General features: G+C 44.3%; 1 protein-coding gene across 2 annotated transcripts in view; it reads left to right on the plus strand.

Moving 5' to 3' along the window:
- Nucleotides 1–769: 769 nt before the first annotated feature.
- The window catches only part of FNDC3B (fibronectin type III domain containing 3B), a 184,468-nt gene continuing 162,537 nt past the window's right edge, over nucleotides 770–22,700 (plus strand). The window contains exon 1 of one of the 2 annotated variants that reach the window (XM_039556875.1): nucleotides 770–951. The gene's annotated coding sequence lies outside the window, so the exon portion shown is untranslated. Of the gene's footprint in view, nucleotides 952–2,359; nucleotides 2,577–22,700 lie in introns of those variants that run through there. The other variant, XM_039556876.1, reaches the window with a different exon arrangement.

The following is a 22,700-nucleotide window of genomic DNA, read 5'->3' on the forward strand; positions in this document are numbered from 1 at the left end:
ACATGCACTAACCTCAGCCTGGAACTGCTTGGGCAAAGGGCTTCCCTGTCAGAAATGGCATTTTGGTGACAACGTTCCAACATCCATCACAACCACACACCCCTGCTAGGGCTGGGTGGACAAGGGGAGGCCCGGTGGGTGATGTGTGCTCCAGGGGTGATATTTGGCATAAGTGAAGGGTCTACAAAACACATCTTATGAGGAACAACTGCGGGAGGGTTTGTTTGATCTGGAGAAGAGGAGGCTCAGGTGAGACCTCACCCCTCTCTACAAGTCCCTGAAAGGAGATTGTAGCCGGCTGTGGGATGGTCTTTTCCACCGCACCTGGAGTGAGAGGACTAGAGGAAAATAGCCTTAAGCTGAGATAGGGGAGGTTCAGATTAAACATTAGAAACAAATGTTTTACTTTTAGGGTGGTCTGGCATCGGAACGGATGGTGGTGGAGTCACCATCCCTGGAGGTGTTCAGGAGGCGTCTGTACCTGGCGCTGGGTGATGTGGTTTAGGGGTTACAGCGGTGCCGCTGGGTGGGCGGCTGGCCTGGATCATCTTGAAGGTGATGATTCTCTAATTCTATTATTCTACGATTCTAAGTAACGATGAGCGGGTCGGGGTGGACACGAACAGCGGAAGACGCGAAACGACACCGGGGAGAGGCGAAACAGAAGCGGGGCGAGGGGCCGAGCGCCGTGTCCGCCCCGTGCCCGCCCCTCCCGAGCCCCCGCCCCGGCGGCGCGGAGGCGGGGCCGGAGCGGGGCTGGCCGGCGTCCCACGCCCGCCTCGGCTGCCTTTTCGGCGGGAGCCGCTACTCCAGAGTGCGCGGTAGCGTGGGCCGGCCGGGGCCCCATGTGGTGCCGACATCACTGACATGGCGGAATCCCCGCCGAGTCCTCCCGGCACTCGCTCCAGCTAACCGGGACTCGCCGCCCCGCACCGCACCGCCCTCCCGCAGGTAAGGACGCGGCGGCGCTGCGGGGAAGCGGGTGCCGGGTGGGGAGCCCCGCGGCTCCGCTCCGCTCCGCTCCAAGCGCCGGGGAGCCGCGTCCCCCGCCCCGCGGCGCCGCTCCCGGTCCCGGCTCTTTTGTTTAGCGGCGGGACGCGGCCGCACTCGGCGGAAAGTTTCTCTCCCCGCCCCGTCGGCTCCCCCCGCCGCGGGGAGCGCCCGGCGGGCGGGCGGGAGCGGCCGCGCTCGGGGCTGGCGGCGGGACGGGCGCTCCAGCACCGCCCGGCTGTCCCTGGGGGCGGCCGGCCCGGCCGCTGTCATCGCCGCCGCCCTCCCCGCCCGCTGCGGCTCCCGGCGGAGAAGTGCGGGAGCGGTCGGGGCTGGCGGGGGCCGCGGGCACCGCGGGTGTGTGCGGGGCGCCTGCCCGCGGCGCCCTCCGAGCCGCGCCCCGCTCCGCAGCCCCGCTCCGCAGCCCCGCTGCCCGGCCGAGGGTGCGGGCAGGTGGAGGAACCGGGGGCTCCTCCGCCTCCAGAACGTCGGGATCCAGAGGGCATGTTGGAGAAAAAGCTGGAGAAAGGCGCGACCGTCTTCTCTCGGCCCCGTCCTCCCCGCCCGGCTCCTGGCAGAGGCGGCTTGGGGAAGGAAAGCCCTGGAAACTTTTTATTTTTGCTTGCCAGACACCTTTTTAAAATGGCATGCGACCAGCAGACGGAGTGAAAAAAGAACAACTCTTTTTAAAAGCTTAACCTCTCTTAGGTTAAGACCACAGCTGCATCCCCCCCTTCCCCGGTTCTCAGAAATGTTCTATTTAAATAAGGTTTTGGCGGAGGTAGTGCGGCTTGGAGTTAAATGTAACGAACCATTTATCCCATCTATATTTGTAGAATACAAGGCGCGGGGCAAGCCTGCCTCTCTCCATATTAGTAATTTTGTATTTCATTTGCATTTCTTTGTGTCCTTTGAGTATCTAAAAGTACTGGCCTTAAAGGGGTAGTTACCCCATCACGGAGGGGGGAGCTGAGATGGGGAGAGATTGCAGTTTCTTGTTGGTCTTCTTTTTTTATTTTGGATTTTTAAAAAATTTGTTATTTGAACTCTGTGCTGGATCAGTGAGAACAGGATTCACGTATCCCAGTTCCCTGTGCCCTAACCACAGCTGCTCTATCCCTTAACCGCTTACCCTGCAGAACACAGGGCTCAGCCAGTATGTTCCTGAAAGGTGCCAAACCAGTCTAACTCGAGTTTAATAATGTGCTAGGTAATGGGGTTTCAAACTTCCACAGGTTTTTAAGTGTAGAACACTATTTCTCAACGTTTTTTTTTTTTTTTTTGCAGCAGAGCTTGCTTAAAAAAGGTTGAGAGTGCCAGGCCTGGCAGTGCCTCAGTGCCTGTAACTGGTCTGGGTCTGCGCTTTGTTCTGATGGGGAGCGGCTGGTCTGGACACGGATGACACAATGTGTGCTTGGCTGCAAATCCAGATAAAGGCATTGCTTCCATAAACCTCAGGAATGGGCCACGGGCTGCCTCCTGAGTGGAAGCATCTTGCTCGTCTCGCCGTGTCCAGCGCCGGTCTGGCCCACCTACCGCCCGTGTGTCTTTTTCAGCAGTCGGAGAATAAGCTGCCGGTGCTACCAGTAAGAAAATGATTCTTGGCCGTGTTCCCGGGGTCATTTCGGGTCTCGAACAGAAGCGGTCTGTTAGTGCTTTTCTCTTAATCTTCAGCACTCTTGTGGTTCCTTCTTGTTAGTTTCAAAGCTGTTGTGATTTGTGGTTGTATTGGGACCCTGCTGTGGCAGAAACGTCTGCTGCCCCAGAAGTATCGTGTATTGTTCTTCCCCGTTCAGTATCTTTTAGCTGCTATGCTTATAATGTAGCTCAGAGATGAGTCTGTGTGGAAGGTGATATATTTTAACTTTTTTTTTTTTTTTTTTTTTTAATTTTAGGCCTTTGGGACTCATCTGGTTTGGGTTTGAGGTCACTGCTGGGACAGCAGTGAGAGGTTTTTTTCATACTGTTAGCCTATAGTTGGCCAAAGGATAAGAAATGAAGGTAGTTGGCAGCCAAAATAAGCTGATATTCTGCTATAGCCAAGAAGCTCAGAGCTGTAACTCTGTACTGCAAGTATTTTATCTTTAGTGTCAGAAGAGTTTGTAACTTCCAATCTGAAATCTGTTTATCCTGGCACTTTTTTTTCCTACGTGTAGTATTTAGGGAACTGAAAGAAGATTTCTCCATTATACCTCTTTCTTAGCAGAGAATTTGGGTTTTTTTCTCCTCACTTTATAGTGTCCTTTATGTCTTCTGAGAAAGAGAAGCAGTTGAGGGCAGTCAAATTTACGCAGTTCATAAATCTGTGCAATATACACAGACCATGCAGCAAACTTCTGCATGTGTGTGGTTATATTCATGAACTTTCTAATAAGTATAATTGACTTTTTCCCTCAAAAATGTAGGTTGTCAGAACCAACATTTACAGTATGAGTAAATATTTGTAGCGTGGGGCTCTTAATTCCTACTAAATACATATAATTAAATAAAAGGCCCAGAGCCCAAACATACCTGAATAAAACAAATGACTCTCTACAGTGCTTTTCTCTTCACTGTAGTCTGCCACTTCCCTCCAAAGAAAAGACACGAGGGAAGATGGAGTGACCTCTTTGGAGCGCCTGGAGTGTCAGTTTGGGACACACTGGGAGAGCATCCCATCATTCCACCAAGGAAGTGGCTAATGAGTGTTGAAGTCTGGAAATAGTGTCCCAGTGCACTGGCATTGTTTTGAGCAACATGCCACAAGTTATCGAAGTCCCATTTGTTTGCAGTAGCCTTTAGTGTCCAGCAAATAAAATAAATAGCAGAAGAAGCCAGCAGAGCCCTGTGTAAATCCCAGCTGTGCAAAATACCGGCGAGGCAAAGAGTTTCTCAAGCGTTGCCCAAAGAGGATTTGTGCCTCAGTGATTGTCTCTGCACTGCTGTGTGGTGGAGGATCCTTTAGAAACAGCAATATCAAAACTCGTGTTGTCTACGGCCAAGGTTTAGTGTCCCTGTGTGATCCGTCCCTGGAGATGGAAGGTATGTAGGAAGAGGGAAGTTCTTCAAACAAGGCAGTGGAAATAGGAGCCGCTGGATATGCAAGCCATCTACAGGCAGGAATGTTGGTGTGTCAGCGAGCAGATAACTCCAAATAGCTTCCAGTGGGGATGTGGTGGTTGGTGTTTTTATCAGTTTATTCTAAGCACCTCTTTGCAAAATTAAAGTTGGAAGCCTGCTCGCTGTTCGATTCCAGACAGCTAGGAAAAAATAAAAAAGCACAAACTAATTAAACGTGATTTATCATGGAATTTGCAACAGTGTTGGAGAGATGAGTTGCCTTTCAGAAATGGTGCTGTGGATGTTAAATCTGTGTTCTGCTCTGGATGAAAAATGATGGTGCTGTTGAGCAACTACATAAGAAAAATGTCATCTGTGTTAAAGTCTGTTCTTGAACAGGTATATTCCCTGGAGGTCCCAGGTAGTGCAGCTTTGAGTAAATCTTTGTGGTGCTTTTAATTGGGAAAAGGATGGGTTTCCTTGAGCTTAGAGGTTAAAATGTAGGGCTTCTCCAGTGACATGCTCTCTGCGTTTGATCTGAGGAATTCTTTGTTTACAAGTAAATTGTGGTGTTTGTTAGCAGATAACAGACAAAAAGCCAGCTGCATAAAAAACATTCTCTATTTGTTTTTCTAGTGGTGACAGTTTATAATGGTGATATACTGAAAATTGCCATGTGGGTACTCTGCTTAGTAAACTGCAGCTATGTATAGTGTTAGTTTTGTAATATGAAGCAACAAACAATTCCTAAGTAATTAAATATGTAATTTATAACTTTTTTTGAAGAGAACAAAACTGCAGCTGTTACTGATATGTGGCATTTGCTTATTCTGGCATCTGCTCCTTCTTCTAGAAGGTACTCAGTGCATTGACAAGATGGATTCAGGAGAGAAGTTTCTGCTGTTGTGTTTTGGTTTATCTTGTTATTTGTTAGATTTAGAATAACTGAAAGCGAGCACTTGAATTCTCTGGAGATGAAGGTGATAAGCCTGTCTGATTTTTCTGTGTTGACTTAGTGTATGGCAATTCTGTGGCAGCAATGCAAATACCTTAAAACATGCTTTTACATCCTGGTCTCTTATCATTGCTTTAGTCGTAATTATGGACATTCCTATTATTAGGTCCTTGCAAAGGACTCTCATAATAGAATGTGTGAATACATGTATTTAAACATATACTTCATGTTTTCAGGAATGTTTTGAAAAGAATGCTTTGAAAAGAGAGAAATTACTTTCAGGAGGTTAATAAAAACTTCAATAAACAACAATTTTAGATGACCCTTGCCACCCTCAGAGATGCTTGGGATGATGTGTACAGATTTCCCCATGCTTTTAATCTAAACTACCAAAATCAATGTGTTCTGCTTAGTTTGTAGATTCTCTGGGCCTCTGTGCAGCTGTGTCAATTTTACACAGTTGCTCCCTGTTCTCCATTCACCCACTAATAAAATGCCAATGTTTATAACCTAAATCCCAGTGTTATCTTTTGCCCCAAATATTGCCACACAATTCTTTAGTCAAGCCCAATGCTGTAGTGAAGTAAGATGGTGTGATTATTTTGGACTATCTTGATAGCACAAACAGCATGGGAGTAGAGAGTTGTCCCGATTTGTTTCACGATGACCTTACCATTTTCCTTTAGTGTATGATTAGTTAGCTGAAGGAATTCATTCTCCTTTTTAACTTGCCTTTGTTGTAGAAGTATGTCCTTGCTCAGTGGCAGTTCACGTGACATAAGTGACCTTATGCTTGCAGACACTTGAGCTGATCCGGGTGTGTTACTCAGTGTTACGCATTGCTCTGCTCCTTGTTTGTTTATTGATGCGGAATAATGCTGCAGACGAAAAAAATGATGACAGCATTTGTGGATAATGAGAGCACTGAGTGGGTTTCCTTCTGGTCAGCCTCTTATTTTTTGTGGATTCACGTGATGCCAACTCATAGAAGAGGAAAAAATTGCTTTCAGTGTCTTGTTACTAGCGAATGGCAAGGAGAAGCATCACTTCGTTAGAATAAATTAACAGAGCACAAGAGACCAAGTTGGAACTGCAGAGCTTGTGGACTATTTTGGGTCTATAATGCCCAAATAGTTGGGTTTTCTGTCTCTAAGCACTGGTAGAAGTGGTGAGTTTGAAAAGCAAAGGCACAGCTTGGGCTTGACTGACTCCAGGAAGGGTGTTGCTTTGCTGGAGGACTCAGTATTTTGTCTTTCGTACAGTGTTAAAGTATCAGGAATAATGGCTTAGGTTGAAGTAGGAAAAATTCCTCCTTTTGTGACAAGATAAGGCAAATTGGGATATACCATGTACATGATTGTTCTAGATGTATTTGAACTGGATGCAAGTCTGGGACCCGGTTGCATACGTGCCTGCATACGTGTGTGTTCTGTTCTTGTAGCAGATGGTAATTGGTGTTTGGCTTTGAGGAGTGTGTTTGGCTTGAACCGTTAAAATGTTGGTCTTGTTCTCCCCAGTTCTTACTTCACTTTGCTTAGCACATATTAATATCCTGTTCTTTTGTGCCACTCTGAAGCTCTGAGGAAATGATTTTATAGTCTTGTTAGGAGATATATTTTTATTAACTGTATTAAAAATTGAAAAAAGGGGCTAAAAATAAGCTGTAGTTTTTTCCCAAAACATTATTATTGTTGTTCCTCTGTTACACATTCTTGGAACTGTGGCTACCTTGGAAGCCATGGCTTTTAAGGTGAGGAATTTGTTCCTATTTGGTTGCACTGTCTGAACGATGACAACACGTTTCTTGAGGGCTGATTTCCACTGAGTCATCCCCCGAGCAGGGCAGAGGGACATTCAGCTGCTATCACATCTTTTGCTTTGGCAGGTAAACTAGGAAATTTGTTTTCAAAGCCTGCCTTGGGGAGGAGAGAGCAACAAGTCTTTATTTTTGAATGCTGGAAGTGTTAGAAGCTGTGGTGGCTCAAAGAAAAGCAAATAAAACAACTGTTTCTTACTCTGGATTTTTATGGAATTGGCTTCTGCTTTAGTGAGGTTTGTTTTTTTTTAACTCTGAGCTCTTCTGCTTTTTTCAGTGTCCCACTTGCCCATCCTTTCTTTAATGCACTTATTCATTAGCCACAGGTGATTTCTGATACTACAATAGGGTTTTCCTTTTAATTATCTCTCTGTATGATTTATGTTCTGTTGGTTGCACAGCTGTTAAAGGTGATCCTCGGCCATGCAGTGAGGTTTCTTCTGCTCTCATGCTCCATGCTGTGGGGCTCGGGGTGCAGCATTTGGTCACAGGAGCAGTGTGCCTCCTGAGCAACCCATCTGACAATCCATGTGTCTGGGGAGCTGAGCAACTAGAGACACAATACTTAATTTGGCACGATGGATGTTTGCTCTTCGCTGGCTTTTCTTGAATGCTTCAGATGTGGGCAAGGGAGGGGCAGCAGATCTGTGTTTGTGGAACGCTGCCTTCCCTTCTGTCCTCTTCCCTTTGACTTCATGCTCTTGTTCATGCACTGGATGTGACGTGTGGCCCCTGCATGACTAAAAGTGCAGGTATGTGGACGTGGGGCTGCTGGCTGGGAGGAACGTGTCCATCCACATGTGCAGTGGGGTGTGCCCAGCGCTGCAGCCCAGGTGGCTGTGTCTTGGCTCTGAGGTGGGTAGAAATGACCCAGGAAGGCTGTGGTGTGTGGTCCCCACATGCTTCAGAAGAGTTGAAGTGGCCTGATCTGACAGGACCACAGGTGCTGCTTCTTGAGTCATAGGTTGAGGCATTGTTGATGGTATGGGTCCCAGCCAGCTATACAAGAAGGGAAAATCCATCTTCAAAAGCTGCTTCTGAGGAACAGGTCAGAAGTTTTCTGGCGTGGTTGGCAAGGATGTTCCTATAAGGAAGGAAATGAGAGGTTGGCAGTATATAGTGAGGTGGCCTCGTGGCTTGGCTGTCGTGTGTAAGAGGTGACAGCGTTAGAAAGAGTTAAACTGCGCATGGTCTGTGGAGAGCTTAGGCCTGGAGAGTAACCCAGAAGCAGGATGAGCTGCAGAAGGTTGGTGGTGTTACGGAAAAGAGAAAGGGATGGCAAAAATTAAATCTAAATTCAGTATAAATCATAGTTAATTGGTGCTTCACTATGTCTGTGGTGATGTCTGAACATGTTGTCTCCTCTTAAATGAGTGACCTTATGTGGCTTGGAGGAGCAGAGAAAATGCCACAGTGTCACAAATAATCCCCTGTAGAAACTGTGGAGTTAAAGCACTTAAGATTCTGGATCAGTGCAAATGACTTGATAGCCAAAAGACTGACCCCTGCTCTCTTTGTGCACTGTGACCCTGCAGGCTATCAGCGCTGCTCTAAAAAGTTCAACTTCCTTTTGTACTTGTAGGAAATGTATGTTGGATGTTTTGAGGATAAAGGGTTAATTTTATGACAATTCAAGGTATATGCTGATATGTTCATAAGTCAACTTGTTTGACAGTCATTTTCTCACTGTTCTCTAATCAGAAGTTTGTTACTTAGACTGCTGCAGATTCTTTCCTGGTCTCTGATTATCAAACACCCAGAACACGCAGAAGTGAAGCCTGATTTTCTGATGATTCTGTGTTTTGCTTACATGCAAGCAGGTAGTTCATTCCCATGGCGTCTCCTTATGTTACTATTTGTATGTTGTCCTTTTGGTTTATCTGTTGTAAAACTAAATTACATTTTAGTTCAGCAGCACCTCAAAACAACAACAGAAGTCAACAAACAGAAACCTTAAAGGACCAAACCAAAACGACTTGGTATTTCACATTGTGGTTAACTTGGTGAGGTAATAATGTCATGTTCAGAAGTAAGAAGTATCCTGTGGATTTCACCAGAGACCCAGGTAGTGTCTTACTGGATGATTTTTGTGGTGTACTTGGTGGCATTAAGCTGTTCCTACCATGCCAGGAAGTTAAAATGCCATAAATAGGAAGCAGCATAAGGTTCATTGAGAATTTTAGTACTAGGTCATAGCACCAGTTTTGCTTCATGAAGGTCTAGGGTCACACTCTTACACACTTGGCACTGAACATGCAGGTTACATTATTCATAGCTGACCATAACCAATGCATGAGAAATCTTATGGCTAAAGAGGAATGCTGAGATTTTTCAACAAAGGAAAAGTTCTGCAGAGTTTGACATGGAGAAAAGTGACCGAAAGGATAGATTTAAATTAGATTCTAGGAATAAATTTTTACTGTGAGGGTGGTGAGACTGGCACTGGTTGCCCAGAGAGGCTGTGACTGCCCTATCCCTGGAAGTGTTCAAGGCCAGGCTGGATGGGGCTTGGAGCAGCCTGGGGTAGTGGAAGGTGTTGCTGCCCATGGCAGGGCGGTTGGAACTACATGATCTTTATGGTGCCTTTCAACCCAAACCATTTCATGAGTCTATGATCTGAGCCTTAATCCTTGTTTCTTGTGTGTCAGCTGGTGGCAAAATTAACTTGTTTAATTCTGCTCTGCGCATGTTTATTTTTTGCAACTCCATATGCTGCTCTAACAGATCTTTATTATTGCTTGTTAAGTTCAGTGGTGCTTTTAGTGACTGCACAAAACATAAACATCCTCTGTGACTTCGTTAGACATACAGTGCAAACTTTTTGTTGACTTGAAGGCTGTTCCTTGGGTCAGTGAGCACTGCAAGGAGCAGTCAGGGCACCGTATGCCCACAACTGCGAGGATATGTGAAACAGAAAAGAATTGTCTTGTTACCTAATTTAAGTCTTCTCTCTGCAAGCTCTTGTGTGTGTGGTGTTTTATCTTTACCCTTTTCCCTCTAGGTTAACAGGGCTGGACGTGCTTGTCCAGCTGTTCCAGCTGCCTTGTTCAGTGGGCAGGAAATGGTGATGTGGTGGAAATTAGGCAATTCTGCTGTGTGCAACCAGAAGGGTCTCTGATCTCTTCCACAGCAGCTGCTTCTGGATAAAACACAAGAGTCAAGTCATTCAGATACTTCTGTAACCACAATCTGTGTAACGAACAAGGCAGCTACACTTGAATTTTGTATGCGTCTGAATAGGTTGCTTCAGTGGATGTGTGAGAGCTGCTATGTCACTGGAAAGGCAATATTTGTAGATCTAAAACTCTGAAGTTAGACATCAACGGTTTCACTTCCTTTTGGCATTTTGGGATCATGCAGTCAAACAGGATGATATTATGCTCTAAAATGTTACTGTGAAAAGTTTTTTCAGTTTCTCAGACCTTCTAGACTATTCCAGTCCTGCCCTTCCTAGCACCTGAGTCCCTTCAGGTCTGTCTCAGTGAATCCTTATTTCTCTCTTTCCTTTTTTCTGTGTTAGATTTTTCTAGACTACCGTGTATTGATTTCAGCGTGTCCTCAGTTGTTGGGTTAGTGCAAGGGGATGAAAGGGAGTGAAATGTGGGAATTGGGACGGAGAAAATACGGATACACGAAGACATGGAAAATAGTATTGACTGGATTAGTTTGCCAGTAGACCAAGTGTATTATTATTATTGGCCCTGCTGTAATTTAAGGTTCCGTGACGTTCTCTCAATGAAAATATAAGCAAGTACAATAACACGCTCTTACGTGATTGAGTTCACTTGGACATTGATAACACCACCCTTGAGCAAATTTGATCCTGTCTGGTTACCAGCAGTGACGTGGTTCTGCTGCAGCTGTGGAGCTGTGGGCAGTGCTGGGTAGGGACGAGGTGCTGCTTTCTGGCTCCGTGTTAGCGACGTGGCAGCGGGAGATCTGTCCTTTCATTTCGGGAGGGAAAAGCAAAGCCTTGGCCTGGTGCCTGGACTAACCTCACATGGCAAGCAGAGGATTTGTATTTGAGTTAGAAAGTAAATGGGGATGGCAGATTAGATCTGCCAACTTCCCTCCTCTTCTGTCTTCGGAAGAGTTATTTTCCATTAATTATAGATACTTAAATTTTTATTTTTTTTTTTAAGTGTCCTGGCTCTGTAGAGCAAGTGAGTTGTAGCTGTGATCTGCTGGTTCCCTGAAGGACCCAGGATGACTGGCTGGGCAGGAGATTTCTCTCTGCTCAGGCAGGGGTGCAGTGAGGTTTTGCCTGTGCTCCCTGCCAGGGCTCTTCCTCCTCCTGGTCCTACTGCCTGACAAGTGCAAGGCAATTTGAGGGAGCTGTATGCAAGTTGATGTGATTCAAATGAAGAAAACTTTCCCTTAAAAATTTCGAAGATTTGACTGGTTCTTTAGTGAGTATTTTATGTTGGCTACATACTGTATAAAGTATCACTGATTTAGTATTTTTGCATAGCCCTGCTTTTCTCAGAAAACGTTTTGCAATATTCAACTTGTGCATTTATGAAAGGATTTGGCAGATGGAAAAGGGAAGCAACAACTCTTCTCTCGTCATACACAAATACACAGTTGGAAGGAAGAAACAGATAAATACCATTTTTATCTATTCTGGTATATTAGACAAAGGTTTTCTTTGTTTTTTCTGCCAACATCAGCTCTTCCTGACCTTTGTGATCAATATTAGCACTGAAGTTTCTTAAAGCAGATATGGAGACTTTGTTGTGCAACTGTTCAGCCAGAGTGTGAACGTGCTGTGATAGTGGTTATACAGCCATGAAGAAAGGTACCCACCCAAGGGGGGAATCTTACTTTGCTTTTAATAGAGATAGGAAGGGAGATTAACACTATTTTGCAAGTCCTTCTGGGATTTGTTTTGGAAAATGTATGCATTCTGATCACCTATGTTAGTGAAAGGTGGGTAAATTTGAAGTGGTAGAGTTACAGGCAAGGGTTACAAGCATGACTGGAAGTGTAGAAAGCCTTTCTCGTAAGATGAGATGGAGAAATGTTTAACAGGAAAGAAGTTCCAATGAACTTTACTATCTCTAAATCCATCAGAGGTAAACACTGAAGGCATACAGGACTGTTTAAGCCAAAAGCCGGTGTTGGCAGATGAACGTGTGGATGCAAGATGTCAGTAAATAAAAACTTCTTTAGAATTTGATCAAACAGCTTAGTCCAAACCCAGTCCAGCTATCTAAACAGGAGCCAACTTATGGCAAGCAGGAAGACCTAAGTAATTTTAATGTACAGGGCTTAATGCAAGGCTGTTAAAAGAATATGTGGCTGTGGTATTCCCAGATATGAATAAAGAGTGTACAAGTGGCAGACTGGTTTCAAGGAAGTGGGAGAACAGAGAACCTGGAATATAGTCTGATGAAAGTACTGTGGGCATTCATTGCAGCTGCAAAATTTATAAATCTAATCCTTATTTTTTTAATGAACTGGCATAATAATAAAAATACTTTTTTTCAAATCTGCTTGCACCTGAAGTTATATATGTGCAGAGCTGTACAATACTGGTGGTGCAACTTCAATATGGCTGGAATCCTGGTGGAATTTCACTTTGTGTCCTGTTACTTCTATTGGTAGAAGGTCCTGATGTAACATAATTCCAGGAAAGGAGATGGGCAGCTTTCAAAGAGCTTTGAACATCAGGTCAGACAGTAAAGGTGCTTTCCCAAAGTGGTGGATCACTTATCAAAGTGGAGAGATTTGTATCCAAAACTTTACCAATGATGATCTCTAGGAAAGAGTATATTAATTCCTTAGATAATCACAGGCTTCAAAGCAAAATCAGAATGCAAGATAAACTTTTGTTTGCACTTTGTCTTAGGAGGGGAAAAAAAAGTAAAAATGTCAGGGTTATACAAATGTGAATTTAAATACTTAAAAATCAAAATGTCTGAATTTGTTTGCTGATAGAAGATGGAAGCTATACCAAAATAAAAGGTAAGAGTCTTCTAAAAAACTGAAGTCAGTGAATAAATGTGCAGTGCCAAAATAGATGTACTTTCAGTGGTAAGGAAAGGAAAATCCAAATTTGGTCATCTGCAACTTCAGAAGTGGCTGTAAAACCAGCAAATTGCTTGTTCTGCTTGCACCATGACTCTGGAAAAGGAAAAATCAGCATGTAGAGAAGGTATTATCCACTTAATTGCTTGGTAGCTACGCTGAAATTGCTTTAATACTGACCTGTGGTGTTCCCTTTCCCAGCAGAAATGCTTTTGTGTCAGGCAGAAATTAATGTCTCTTTGGAGAGAGGAGGATGCAGTGACTCCTGCAGACTTTCATCTGAGCCTTTTCGTCCGCAACAGAAGTCACAGGAACTTGTTGACAAAGCTGTTTTCTGTGATACAACTGAGGTTTTGTTTTGGGGTGGGGCTTTCTTTGTTTTGTTCTAAAGAGTCAGGTTTTACTTATATATATTATCAACACTCTCATTTAAGCTTGTGATGTGCTTTTTCCTGAGCTGCTTGGGGGGTGGGGGGAGTTGTTTTAATTGTCTTTATGCTAATGTAGAAGAACTGGGAGCTTGTTTCCATCCATCAGCGCTGGAAACTGAAACAAAAGCCAAGCAAACTTGCAGATGGTTGCAGATCCTGGATCCCAGCCACTGCCCGATGCTGCTCAGTCTGCCTGCCTCTGTCATTTGCTGCTTACAAAACACTGTGCTGGGCGTGTGAGTGTGGACTTTGCCTTCCCGGAGGACTTTGCCTTTGTCAGCAGCAGGAGGAGGAAGGTGCAGCCGTGTGCTGGGGCAGGAGCAGTCCCTGCGGGGTCCTCAGCCTTTGGCCAGGGCTCCTCGCCAGCGACGTAAGGATTGGCTTGGGAGTTCTCCAGGGTTATAAAACACCCAGCTGTTGAACTTTTAAAGTTGTGTGACTGGGCAGCTGGGATGGACTGGAGGGTGAGCTGTATTTGACGGAGGAACAATGGTTTCACAAGCGCGTACACGTACTCCCCTCACCCCCCTTCTGCGGCCATGGGTGTGCACTATCTGAAATCCTGTCGCTAATTAAAAATCACAATAAGCCAATGCACTTAAAAGTGGGTTTTGTTGGCTTTTTTTTTTTTTAATTTAAAACTGCTGTGACTGGGGAGTTAATGAAACAACTGGGAGCAGCATCTCGCATTGTGGCCACTTGCTCAGTCGTGGCTGAGTTGGTGCAAAGTGTGTTGGAGTCGATTTTTATTGTTCTAATGGGATTTCAGCCTACTGTGGCAAGGGAAAAGTTAACATAGGCAACAAGAACTAACTCAGCTTCCACGGGTGAAAATGCTGGTGGGAGGCCAGGAGCTGGCTGGAAGAACCTGGCTGGGAATGGGGCAGAGGGAGCATCCCTGAGGAGGTTGGTGGAGCCAGGAGCACAGCAGAAGTGATCAGTGGGGCTTTATTTAATGCTGGCTGGGTAGTATGGTTTAGTTTCAGTCTCACCCACAAACTGCTAAGCATATCCTGATTTAGGAAGGTCAATATGAAAAAGCTTGCAGTGTAAAGCTGTAGTTTTTAATGTGGACAGTCAAACAAATCCCGTGAAGTGATAATTAGTGTTACTGGTCAGGGCAGGCTGTCAATTTTAGTAGGAAATCATTAAATAAATACTGGTGAATAACCAGTATGCTGGTTCTTCTTCCCTTGGAAGAGACCAGAGCACTAACAGAGGTGATGTGTTTCATTATCCCCATTTTGCAGCTGAGAAAACAAGACACAGAGGTGAAAATACTGGAGATACTTTGTTTGGGTCTTGTTTCAGTTGAAGCTGGACTAGAAGTCTTATTGGTGGTCTGCACATGCCTGGGGATTTTTCTCCCCAGCACAGCTCTTGACAAGTGCCTGTGTGCAGTTCCTACCTCTGAAAGCCTCTCCCAGAGGAGGTTTCCTTGGCAAGCGGGCAATAACTACTTGCCTTCTGCTCAGCATATTATATTGTATCTGTAGGAAGCCTTTGTGCAAGACTGACTTGCTGTTGGTAAGGGGGGGGCAAGAACAGTTCTCTTACAAATGCCAGCTAGGTCTTTGCAAACTAATAAAATTGTCAGTAGGCAGTACAGCATACACCTGATTTAGTAAGGTTACCGTTCTTGTTTAGGAAGGGTATAGTTATCCTGGCTTACTTGTAATTTATATTCTGGTGAGCGCATATTTCATATTTCCATTTCCATAAGAGGAGGAAATACTGCTCACTTCCCCTGGCTGATTCCATCTACTTCAGTAGCTAATCTTTGGATTTTCATTTCTAATGTTGTGCCCAACTCTGATTTGCCTGGCTCCTGCTTCTACTTGCTGGTTCTTACTGTTCTTTAACATCCAATCCTCGTTGGCCGTGGGACCATTATAAAAATACCAGCCCTTTGAGAGGGCTGATTCACACACGGTGTTATCAGCTCGCAGATTAACCTGTGGTCAGTTCGCTGGCCAGCTCTTAATACATTGGAGATATTTCATTTTGATTGTGCAGTGTGAACTCTTATCAGTGTTGCGTGGTACCAAGTCAAACACTGGCTAAAGAACACACACATGCTAACACAGCTATTTCTCCAACCAAAGGTGTAATCTCGGCCCAGAGCGCACTTGGAGTTGTTTGACAGGGCCTGTTTTATATAGAAGGACAATGCTGATTATGTTTCTATCTTTGAATTCTTTATCACTGGAATCCTTCATTGACTTTTGATTGTTTTATCTGAAAGCTGTGTCTTACTAATGGGATGTGATTGCACTGGGCAACCTGTTTCCCTCTCAGCTGCTGGTGCTGGGTTAGCACAGTCTCTCTCTGCTCTATCCCTCTGCATCAGTGTGTCCTGATGTTGGTCAGGCATTTCTTTAAAGGCTCGAATCAAAACTTAATTAAAAGTTTTCGGGGCTGACTTGCCCACTGGGGTAAGTCAACAATGTGATACAAGTGCATTTTGTGGCTCTTCCAAATACCAAATGGAAGAATTTGTTAAATTCTTTTCCCCTGCATCATTAGCCCTATTTTCACTTCTGTTTAGCAGTGGGGTTATTGCCACTTATTATCCTTAGTTTGTTTTAGCACACAGCTCATTTTCTGTTTTCTTGCAAGTCATGGTTATTTTTCTTTGACTTGCCTTGACTTTAGCCTTGGTTTCACTTACCAAATTTCTGTACTACTTTCACTATCTATTCTTAGCTTCCCTCTTTTACTCCTTTTTATGCTGCCTTATGTTTTTATTGTCTTTTTACCATGGCATCAGGCTAGGATTTTAGTTTAAGTTTCCTTCTTTCTCAAACAAGGGAATCATATTTTTTCAAGTTGTCTTTTCTGGAAAAACAAAGGCGCTTACAATTGTAGGTAAGTTTTTTCTCGTCTGTTTTTCCCGTCAATTCTCATCAGTTTTGGGAAATTAGCATTTGTTGTTCTAAACCTAAACTGCATGTCCTGACTCCAGTTAATCTCCCTCTAATAACATTTGATTGCTGTGGTGATTCGAAAGTTCTCATGGGATGATTCTGACTGGCTCTGTGAAGATGAAACTTGCAGCTGTTGGGTATTGAGTGCACAAAAGTCACAAGGATAATAAAACACTGAGTTTTTTTCACACATCTTATATAGGTTGTGTGTGTATGGTGCAGGAAGTTTTGTTTGCTCTTGAGCTATGTTTGCATTCCCTTTGTGGTGTAAATCAAATAATTCTCCAAGTACGTTGTTGTCAGTGAGGGAAGGAAATGGTTTCACAAGTGTTTGCCATACAGAACTTGGCAAAGTAATTCAAGTAGTTAAACATAATGATATTAAAAAAGGAGCTGCCGAGATCCAACTCCATGTACGTATCACTACATAAAGTACCACTGATGTACATCAGAGTGTGAGTTCATGGCCTGATGACATAGCCCTAAGTTGGTGCTGCTACTGAAAGGTCAGTCCTGCCTCCCACTCCCTTCATTCTTGCTTTGGCTCAGTGAGTCAAGCTCCCTGGGCTCCTCTGAAAGCCAGCCTTGAGTATGTCTCCCCTTGCTGCTGGGTGAGGGCCATCCTAGCACAGGCAGTGAGGGTCCATTGAGGTTCCCCCCGTACCTGAGTGGGGCACAGCATGTCCTGGGGCACCTCCTGTGCCTGCTGCCCCAGCGCGCTCCCCAGCAGGCAGGGACGTTCCTGCTGGGGTGGACTGCAGAGGGGAACCATCCTTGTTAAATGGACAGAAAGTGTATTGTGCTTTGCTTTTAGTACTTGTGCTGTTTGAAATCAGTGTCAGTGATTGTTCTCCCTGACTGCCAGTCTCGTTCCCTGAGCACCATCTCCCACACTGAAGGAGAAGGGTTAAGAGAAGTGCAAAAGTGCTACACGTGCAGTCTCGTGGCCTCCTCAGTGCTCTGCTGTGTGTGTGTGTGTGGGACAGCTTTCTCAGAGTTGTGTAATACTCCTTAGCAGGTGATGTGCCAGTTAAAAGAACCAGCTCAACTACCTGGTTTTCATTTAAATTACATGTTCTCCTTCAGTGTTCATTTTAGCTACCTGTCCCAATAACTAATTTTTCCGCCTTTGAAGCTGTCTGTGCTCTCGTTTCTCATGTTTGAAGAGATGGGCTTGCACATTGCCTGTATGAAAGGGCATCAAGAAAGATCTTCCCTTTTTCCTCGGAACAGCTTGAGGCGGAGATCTGTCTTTCTTTATATTTACTCACTGCAAAGCAGGTTGCACTGAGTAGCAGCCACTCAGCCTTCCTGTAACAGCGTGTGCAGCAAGAGCATGTGGACCCTGGGTCTGTAAAAAGGCTCTGCCATGGGCAGGGGTCCATCTTGGCTTCTCCCATGGACAGAGGGCATCCCTGGCAGCCCCCACGACCTGCGTCTCCTGCGTTGTTTGAATTCTGCATTTACTCTGTGTGGTAAGAATATCTCCTAATTACTCACTGCTAAAACTTGGTGTTTAATAGCTACTTAGAGGGAGAACTTGGATGGGAAGAAAGAGTTTATAGATAAAAGTTGGTCATTGCTTGTTAATTAAAGTCTGTCTTTTCTCAGGGATAATTACTGCAGCATTGGCAAGAGGGAAACAAAAGTTCAGACAGAACACAGCTGAGCTGTAATCTGCTTATGTTAGAGCCTGAAATAGCAGAGGGTGTGTTTGACTTGAAGTGCTTGTCCGTGGATCTTTTACTCCTGTCCTTGTGGGGGAAGGGATAGCGAGCTTTGAAGTGCAGGCACAACTCTGATGCTGAAATACCAAGGTATGAATGAATAACAGAAAGGTAACAGGTACCTTGGAGGTAGAGGTGTGTGTTGGATTCCAGGTGGTGTAAACAACTACAAGGTTATTAACATCATTCATATGCTGGTTGGAAATCTCAGCTACTAGGATGCATCAAAAAAAAAAAAAGGCATGCTGAGATATGGAACAATAATTAATGAGATCTGTTTGGTTTTTTCACCCGAAAATGTAGCCCTGGGGTCGTGTTTCCCTATGTGTGTGTGTATATAGAGGGCTGCCCTTACAGCAGTGGGCTTGAATTGAGTTCAGCTGGGGTACACAGGGTCACCTACACCGGGCTGCTTTGCCCTCACTGTTGCTCCTCACTCACGTCCCGGGAGAGTTGGCAGTGGGCTTTGTCTGCCCAAGGCTGGCTGAAGGATTTCAGTGTAGGCATGAGAGAGAGCTGGGATGCCAGACTGCAGATGGGAAGGTCTGTGTAATGCAGAAGGAATTCCAAGCATCTTTTTGGTTAATTCTGTTTTTTAGAGGACTGTTAATGTGGCTTGATGGGAACTTGCATGTTGAGTGCAGCTTAAGGCTTCTTGAGTATTTCCATAAATGGTTTTCTAAAGTCTTCCTTAAAATCTCTTTGAATTGACAATTACTGTACATAAGACAATTCAAAAAAGCCTAATCTTTTTACCTTTGTTATGTTCATGAAACTATTGATAATACCTTGGCAAATACTCTGACATTTAATCTATTTTACTCCTAGTGAAAAAGAGCCCTGAGCACATCTGACTCAATTAAATCCATGCATTCCTACTCAAGGACTGAATTTTACTGGACTTAGTATACTGTACTGAAAATGCCTTATTTTTTATAACAATTGCTTTGATTTTACAGGGAAAGACATATTTCCATTGTATTTTTAAATGCTACAGCATTTCTCTGCAGAATGTGCCGGTGCTATTTCCAGGACACCTGGAAGGATTTGGGATGCTGGGTGTTGTTACTGAAGTAGTGATGGTGATGTAGAATTAAAAAGAAAACAACTGAAGTCAGCTTATCAGAAATAAACTTCAGAAATGTTCATTATATTTGGCACTTAGTGTCTATGAAACTGAATTTGGAAAAATGTCTGAGGGGACTTAATATCCTCTGAAATGCTCCATTACCTTGTTTGTTTCCCTCACCTTCTTACACAGGCTTGTTTTCTGTAGTGGTTGTTCAGGTTAGAACAAAAATGGGAATTTGACAAGCATGTAGGTGGCCTTTTCTCTGATGCATATCAGCAGAGCTTCATTGTTTTCAAGATATTTATCCCTAAAACACTTAAGTTTTTAAGCTGTTAAAATTGTCAGTGATCTGATCAGCTTCGATGGCTTGTGATTAGATTGTGCATTCATGACTGATACTGTCAGTGTTGGAGAGTGTTTGAATGGCAAAGAAATGCAATAATGGGGATGAATGTTTTTGAAAGAAATTATCCCCTGAGGAATTATTACCTGTCCAGTTTCTCAAGAGGCTTAATGATTTTGCAGATTGAGATGCTGCTGTGAGAATAAGTGCTGAGTATACAGGGGATATTTTATGGATATTGCAGAAAACCTCAAAAAGCCTCCTTTTCTTGATGTAATGTCTTTAAATGAATTGTGTTGCATAAAATTGTCTTGAAGGAGGCTTTGAATCGTGTGAATTCGGTTTGTCATTTAACTGCAATGGACTGACAAGATCTCAGTGAAACTCACTAGAAAGACTTTAACCATTTTGTTAGTTTCTTAACTTTTTCTTCTCAGTTTTATTTTTATTTTGTATATGTGTAGTTAGATTGTTGGGATTAAATTAGCAAGTGGTATGTTTTTTTATAGGTCTGTAGTGTTGTACACTTGAACTGATGATACATAATTAGACACTTCATTTTGCTTCCATTCGACATCTTTTAGCTAATTAGTTACTTGGGTTGCTTTATTTTGCATGACGTTGTTTTCAGTTGATTAAGTACACTTCTCTAAGGGTACAGAATTAGGAACATACTAATTGCACAACAATTTTGGCGTGTGTAGGTTGCCTCAGTGTCACCTAAGGACAAAGATTTCTCTGCTTACATTGCTGGCTCTATTCTCTTCGTGCCCTGTGGGCAGATGTGTCAGAGCAGACACTGCTCTCCAAATTCCCTTCCTCACTCCTGCAGTCTAGTCAGAGCTTGTTGGCAGTGTCTACTGTAGGTTCTCGCCCTTGGAAATGTCTTGATTTCGGCTTTTGAGTGTTCAGACCCACTAGTTTGTTGAGGTTTGATGAGTTTGGAGTGTTGGTGGTGGGACAGAAAGGCGGTCGCAAATCAGAGACCCAAAGGTGTTGTGTATTATGCCTGGAGAAACCAGCAAGTTTCACCTGGGAGCTGTCATGAGGTGGATGGGCAGTTCTGATGCTGTCTGCTGGCTGGAGTAAATTTTGATTGTGGGCATTTCTGGGACTATAAAATATTTGAGCACAATATTTCTAGAAGCAAGTTTCCCCCAGGCATTGAGTGTTCCAGAATAAACATGACTTTATTATAAAGTGCTTGCTCTGTGCTTGTGAGCAGATCAAGACGTCCTTTTTTTGCATTTTACTTTGAACATCAGTTATTGATGTGAGGCACCAAGTAGACTCTAACCTGTGCCAGCTAACAAGGGGAAGCCAACAGAAATGAGAAACACTACAATTATACTTTTGTTGCTGCAGTGCTGACTGAAGCCTGAGTGTGTCCAAGCATGTGGTGTTCAGACAAGATACATATTTCTCTCTGTGGAACTGCTTTTCAAAGGGAATGCTTGCTCTTATGAAAACTGGGTCCATGGCCATAGTGGAGTACATATCTTTAGGTATGCTCTGCCACAAGAGGATATGCAGGTGGTGTGAAAGTCATGATGTCTCTCTTCTACCCCATGTAGCCATTTAAAACTTTTAACTGTGTGTTCATATTTGGTCTCAGTTAATCAAATCCTCTTGAATATGCTTACACCTGTTTGTTGGTGTCAAGGTGCTTAGTGGGCAGTGTTGCTGGATGCTGTGGTGGTCGTTGGGTGTGGAGTTGAACATTGCGCTAAGAGTGGGAGAGCACTTCCATGTCCATGTGCTGACACAAGGGCCAGTGCACAGGGCCCTTACCTTGGAATGGGTCTCCTGTACCCATGAACTTGTCAGATGTTGCAAGTGTAATTAATTGGAATGAGAATATCCTTTGGCTAAGGCCATCATTTTTGGCACACTAAAAATGGCAGCTGGTTTTATTTTGAGGTCTTCTACAGGAGCATTAGCCCCTTGTTGTCTCCAGTAAAACCACAGTGATTCGGTGTTCTTGTAAAGAAAAGGTATTTAAATAGAGACTAGTGAAGATGTAAAGAGTAAGCATTTTTTTATTACTGAGGCTAGATTTGGGTGCCTGTTAAAAGAATAAGTGGCACTTAAAAACCTTTAGAGAAATGTTTTAAAAAGGTCCAAATGTCATGGCTGCAGTTTTGTGCTGTCAGAGTTAGTGCTTTTCTTTCTTGAAATGCTTTCTTTTTTTTTCATGTGGAACAGATGCCCTCATTCCAGAGGTGGCAGCCTTGGCTCTTCCTCAACTGCTCCTTTACATTTAGATTTGGATGTTGCCTGTTCTCCTCATAGGAAGAGACAGCAAGCTACTGAGGTGTCAGAGTGCCTTAAAGGGATTGGATTCTGATTTTAATAGGAGTGATTGTTAAGATTTGTCTGCCTTTGGTTAAGAAGTGTAAGCTACTGACTACTGCAAAAGAGTTAGATGTGAATGGTCAACTCTGATATTGTTTCATGAGGCTTGAAGCTGGTCAAGCAGGGAAGAGTTGCACAGTGGGTGATGGTGTGACTATCCCCTGTATCTACATTGTAAAATTTAGGTGGCTTCATTAAAAGCTTGAGATTTCTGTACAGTTGTTGTTACTTGCAGAAGTCTAATTAACCATGCCTTTGTTTGGCTCCTAGCTGGTCTCATGGGGAGCCCATTTTAGGGGTGGGATGGGCACAGGAGCTGCTTGAAAACCTGTCCAACTCTTTTACAACAAGCTGTCCATTACCATAACTTCTGTCCCATTCCAGTGGGTGAACTGGCTCTGTAATGGGACAGCTGGTGGAGCTCCCCAGCATGAACTGGATCTGTGCTGCTTGTCCCCACTCCCCTCCTGCCTGTGCTGCTGGCAGCTGCCTGCCCCAACTGGGATCTGGCTCTGGAAGTGGGACAGGATGTTTGCTTTTGTGGAGTGCAGTCGTTGAGGAAATTAAACGAAGGGATCTCTGAAAGGGCAAGCCACCTACATCAGATTAGGCCATTAAGATGAGGGTTGTGGGCATACTTTTAAAGCACCTTATCAGGAGAAGTTGGGGAGGATGTGCTCCTGATAGCCAGCGGTGCTTGGAAAGCTGTGTTGCGTCATCTCTTTGGACTGTGGAGATGGCTGGGGTCGAGTACACAGAAAAGGGGAAATCTTGAAGAAATCTGAAGGAGCTGGTTTATCCAAAGCTGTGAGGCTGCAATCCCAGGGGCATATGCAGGGGGAGGCCCTTCCTGGCCACCCGAAGGCGTTGCACACCGTCTCCCATGCCGGCAGCTGGCCGTGCAGTGACAGATCGGGAGGAATGCGCAACATTTTATGTATCATAAAGCTGGATATCCTTTGCTCAGGATATTTCCTGTCCTCAAGAACTTATTTTTCAACAGTATTATTGGCAG

Source organism: Corvus cornix, chromosome 9 (assembly GCF_000738735.6).
Source record: "Corvus cornix cornix isolate S_Up_H32 chromosome 9, ASM73873v5, whole genome shotgun sequence".
Classification (NCBI taxonomy): Eukaryota; Metazoa; Chordata; class Aves; order Passeriformes; family Corvidae; genus Corvus; species Corvus cornix.